The 6,038-nt window shown below is 35.4% G+C and overlaps 1 long non-coding RNA gene across 1 annotated transcript; it reads right to left on the reverse strand.

Annotated features, from left to right (window-relative positions):
• Positions 1 to 513: 513 nt before the first annotated feature.
• Positions 514 to 4,711, reverse strand: LOC142163609 (uncharacterized). Its single transcript, XR_012694556.1, has 2 exons — positions 4,489 to 4,711; positions 514 to 820 (listed from the first exon to the last, which is right to left on the reverse strand). It is a non-coding gene; the product is annotated as an uncharacterized LOC142163609 (long non-coding RNA).
• Between the last annotated feature and the right edge of the window lie 1,327 nt (positions 4,712 to 6,038).

Raw genomic sequence — 6,038 nt, forward strand, 5'->3', positions numbered from 1 at the left:
AAATGGATAGGCATTCTTGCCTTAAGGCTTCTTATCATGAAGCTTGCACCTTTTAGTATACCCATGATCTGCTAGAGACCTCACATTTACTTATCGTATACATCGTACAAAAATCTAATTCCTCTAAATCAGCTCTTCCACAACTGTCTCACTTTCCAACCTTCTTTCCTAATGTAGGTATCGACTTATTATTAATAAAATAGAATTTTAGAATTCGAATTCTTATAAGTGAGATCTACCACACGATCTACAGTAAGAAAAAAGAGTGACAATACTAAATAACCTGTAGCCTCCTGCTTATAAGTGTGGTGCATGACACACCTATAAACAAGTCTCTACTAGACACAACTTGTAGACTTCCTAGGATAGAACTGCTCTGATACCACTTTTGTCACAATCCAAACCAATGGGCCGCGACGGGTACCCGGTACCTTACTCAAATGAGTACCAAAATGACATGTCTTTTCATGTCATACTCTAATAAATAACTGAGTCATTGAGGCTACCGTGAAATAGGTAGAATACAACAAGTAATGCCAACTTATACATAATACATATGGGACTTTAAGACCAAAATAACCACTTGAACACTAAACATAAGCCAACAAGGCCATACAATCTTTTACGTACATGACATCTGTCTACAAACCTCTAAGAATACATAATTTTCATAAAGGTCGGGACAGAGTCCCGCCATACCAAACAATACATATCTAACTCATACTCACCAAACAAGCAACTCCGAAGCAAATGTAGCGTACCAACATTTTCTGCTGAGCTGATAGCCTACTTCAAGGGCTCTTGACCTGTCTACCAGGACCTGCGGGCATTAAACGCAGCGTCCCCAAGCAAAAATGGACGTCAATACGAATAATGTACTGAGTATGTAAGGCACATATATAAGTGCATAATAGACATGGTGGAAATATAGATTAAATGACTCCACCTGTAAGTCTGAATAACTTTGTGAATGATGAAATAATTATAGTATCATACATATGCGTATGAATGTCATGTCGTGCATAGGTACATATTTTATAACATCATCAGCCTCTGAGGCATCTCATCGTATCATCTTGGCTATTGTGGGCAAAATCATAAATGTATATCAGCTAATCTGGTGGTGGTGCGTACATAACGCCATGACCTTTCCCATATCCCATATACATACATATATACGTGTATATAATGCCATCTCGCCATAGGTCAATGTACATGAATGCAATGCGTGAAAATTAGGTTAATAAAATCTTTCAGAATGTCAAAAGACTATTTTGCATTTGAGTAATATCATAAAGTAAACTCTTTTTAACTTTCGTATTTTTCTGAGACCCATGAACAGATGATAGAATAATATGACACATGCGGAATCAAGAATATAGGCATCTCTAATATTTCTATGAATAGAGTCATGTAGGGAAATTGTGCATTTGCGCGTTTCATTTTTATCGTATGGATCATGCCAAAAGAAAGAAGGAACAGCCTTAACATACCTGGATCAATTTAGTTGATAATTCCTCTAACACATGTCTCTTGCGAATAAACATGTAATGGCGAGATCGGAATAGGGAACAATTCTTTTGAATTGCTCGACGTAATAATGTTGCTTACTACAAAATCATCTTAATGAAAGTTTTTCTCAAGAGACATAATGTTATTTTCATAGAATACTTGTTGGAAGCTCTTTAGCAATTCATTTTAAGCTTAAGAGAGGTAACGTTTCTTTAGCTATAAATTTTGAGCGATTCCTTTTAAACTAAAGAATGTTATCTTTGTTTTTAGGTGGGACCTACTTAGGATGACTAAGCCACTCCAAAGTGTGACATTTAGGCAAGACTTTAAGAGTCATCTTCAATTAAAAGGGATGGCTGCCACGTTCTTTGCCTTTTTAGGCTTATCTTAAAGACTTGATTATTTACTATTATCTTATTTAACTAATTAATCCCTTATTAACCAATAATCAACCAATTAGCCATATTGTTTAGAATTATCTCAACTTACTTAAAATACTACTCACTTTTAACATACCTTATACACCTTAGTATCATAGTCATGTAGTACCTTGTATGACACTAGCCCATAAATACCGGTTATTGTAGCTCAGACCGTATTTTATCCCATAATGTCAAACTTTGACGAAATTTATTTTCTTCGATTTGCTTACCCTCTCACCTTCAAGAATTTACTTAATACTTATTTGAAATAGCATAATACTTATAATCCCAAAGTAATCTCATTCCTAAACTTACGTTAATTAACTTACGACAAAACTTTAACGTACGAAAATACGGGATGTATTATCTTATTTCCGAGATTTCATTAATTTTCTTATGTCGTACTTTTACGTACGAAAACATGGGGTGTAACGTCATTCCCCCTTTAGAACATTCGTCCTCGAATGTTGACTGATGCACTTATCATTTTCATGACTTATGTATTTCAAATACTTTAGTACTCTCTTTTCTTCATTCATCTGCTTTTCGCGTTGCTCAATGTCCCCACTCTACTAGGGACGAGAGTCATACTAAGGTAATATTTATCCCTTCCAGGCTTTCAGTGCCTATCTTCGAACTTTTTTTTATCGCACTAGTATTCTCATCTAATTGTAATATTTTACGGTACACCATCTGGGTGTTTGACAAGGAGATCTATTAGTACATTTGGCATATCTTTCGGCAATGTCAACTAACACAAGCAATCCATTTACCAATTTGGGTTACCCTAACCATAGCCAGATCTTGATATCTCGTCCTTCTCTTATTATACCTGTTAGCCCCCACATGGCATAACTAAAATGTGTGTGACCAATTGTACATACCTCTATTACTTTAGAATATAAATCAAAACAAAGACTTATGTTCCTCTACATTATAAGCACGACAAACCTTCATTAACTAGGCGCCTAGTACCCTTCTTCATCTTTCTTCTTTTGGTTGTTGAAACTTGTATTTATCTTCTTAATCTCTCATTATCTTTCACCATAAAGATAAATAGGCATTCTTGCCTTAAGGCTTATTATCAGGAAGCTTACACCTTTCAGTACACCCATGATCTGCTAAAGACCTCACATTTACTTATCGTATGCATCATAAAAAAATTGAATTCCTCTAACCCAGCTCTTCCACAGCTATCTCTCTTTCGAACCTTCTTTCCCGATGTAGGCATCGTCTTATTACGAATAAAATAGAATTTCGGAATTTGAATTCTTATAAGTGAGGTCTACCACACAATCTAGACTAAGAAGAAAGAGTAACAATCCTAAATGCCCTGTAGCCTCCTACTTATAAGTGTGGTGCATGACACACCCATAAACAAGACTCTACTAGACACTACTTGTAGACTTCCTAGGACAGAACTGCTCTGATACCACTTTTGTCACGACCCAAACCGATGGGGCACGACGGGCACCTGGTACCTTACTCAACCGAATACAAACATAACATATCTTTTCATGTCATATTATCATAGATAACTATGTCGGACAGGCTGTCTTGAAATAGGTAGAATATAACAGGTAATGCCAACTTATACTTAAGACATATGGGCCTCTAAGAACAAAATAACCACTTGAACACTAAACATAGGCCGACAAGGGCATACAACCTTTTACGCACATGACATCGGTGTACAAGCCTCTAAGTATATATAATTTACATAAAGGTTGGGACAGAGTCCCGCTATACCAAACAATACACATCTAACTCAGAGTAACCAAACAAGCAACTCTGAAGCAAATGGAGCGCACCAACATTTTCCACTAAGCTGATAGCCTACTTGGAGGGCTCTCGACCTGTCTATCGGGACATGCGGGAATGAAACGCAATATCCCCAGGTAAAAAGGGACGTCAGTACAAATAATGTACTGAGTACATAAGGCACATAAATAAGTGCATAACAGACATATAGGAAATATAGAGTAAATGACTCCACCTATAAGTTTAAATAAATTTTTGAATCATGAAATAATTATAGTATCATGAATATGCGTATGAATGTCATGTCGTGTATAGGTACATATTTCATAACATCATCAGACCTCTGAGGGAATAACATCATATCATATTGGCCACTGTGGGCAAAATCATCAGTGTATACCAGCTAATCAGGTGGTGGTGCATACATAACGCCATGACCTTTCCCATATCCCATATACATATATATACATACATATATACGTGTATATAATAACATCTCGTCATAGGTCAATGTACATGAATGCAATGCATGGAAAGTACGTTAATAAAATCTTCGGAATGTCAAATGACCATTTTGCCTTTGAGTAATATCATAATATAAACTCGTTTCAAATTTCGTATTTTTCTGAGACCCATGAACATATGATAGAATAATATGACACACGGGGAATCAAGAATATAGGCAGCTCTAATATTTCTATGAATAGAGTCATGTATGAAAATTGTGCATTTGCACGTTTCATTTGTATCGTATGGATCATGCCAAAAGAAAAAAGGAATAGTCTTAACATACCTGGATCGATTTCGTTGATTATTCCTCTAATAGACGTCTCTTGTGAATAAACAATAACGGCGAGATCATAATAGGAACAATTCGTATGAATTGCTCGACATAATAATGTTGATTACTAAAAAAACATCTTGATGAAACTTTTTCTCAAGAGAGATAACCTTATTTCCATGAAATACTTGCTGGAAGCTCTTTAGCAATTCATTTTAAGCTTAAGAGAGGTAATGTTTCTTTAACTATTAATTTTGAGCAATTCCTTTTCAACTAAAGAATGTTATCTTTGTCTTTAGGTGGGACCTACTTAGGATGACTAAGCCACTCCAAAGTGTGACATTTAGGCAAGACTTTAAGAGTCATCTTCAATTAAAAGGGATGGCTGCCACGTTCTTGGCCTTTTTAGGCTTATCTTAAAGGCTTGATTATTTACTATTATCTTATTTAACTAACTAATCTCTTATTAACCAATAATCAACCAATTACCCATATAGTTAAGAATTATCTCAACTTACTTAAAATACTACTCACTTTTAACATACCTTATACACCTTAGTATCATAGTCATGTAGTACCTTGTATGGCACTAGCCCATAAATACCGGTTATTGTAGCTCAGACCGTATTTTATCCCATAATGTCAAACTTTGACGAAATTTATTTTCTTTGATTTGCTTACCCTCTCACCTTCAAGAATTTACTTAATACTTATTTGAAATAGCATAATACTTATAATCCCAAAGTAATCTCATTCCTGAAATTACGTCAATTAACTTACGACAAAACTTTAACGTACGAAAATACGGGATGTATTATCTCATTTCCGAGCTTTCATTAATTTCCTTATGTCGTAGTTTTACATATGAAAATATGGGGTGTAACGTCATTCCCCCTTTAGAAAATTCGTCCTCGAATGTTGACTGATGCACTTATCATTTTCATGACTTATGTATTCCAAATACTTTAGTTCTCTCTTTTCTTCATTCATCTGCTTTTTGCGTTGCTCAATGTCCCCTCTCTACTAGGGACGAGAGTCACACTAAGGTAATATTTATTCCTTCTAGGCTTTCAATGCCTATCTTCGAAATTTTTTTTATCGCACTAGTATTCTCATCTAATTGTAATATTTTACGGTACACCATCTGGGTGTCTGACAGGGAGATCTATTAGCACATTTGACATATCCTTCGGCAGTGTCAACTAACACAAGCAATCCATTTACCAATTTGGGTTACCCTAACCATATCCAGATCTTGATATCTCGTCCTTCTCTTATTATACCTGTTAGCCCCCACATGGTATAACTAAAATGGGTGTGACCAATTGTTCATACCTCTGTTACTTTTGAATATAAATCAAAACAAAAACTTATGTTCCTCTACATTATAAGCACGACTAACCTTCATTGACTGGGCACCTAGTACCCTTCTTCATCTTGCTTCTTTTGCTTGTTGAAACTTGTATTTATCTTCTTAATCTCTCATTATCTTACACCATAAATATGGATAGGCATTCTTGCCTTAAGGCTTCTTATTAGGAAGCTTACATCTTTCAGTACAC

Source organism: Nicotiana tabacum, chromosome 8, assembly GCF_000715075.1.
Source record: "Nicotiana tabacum cultivar K326 chromosome 8, ASM71507v2, whole genome shotgun sequence".
Lineage (NCBI taxonomy): Eukaryota > Viridiplantae > Streptophyta > Magnoliopsida > Solanales > Solanaceae > Nicotiana > Nicotiana tabacum.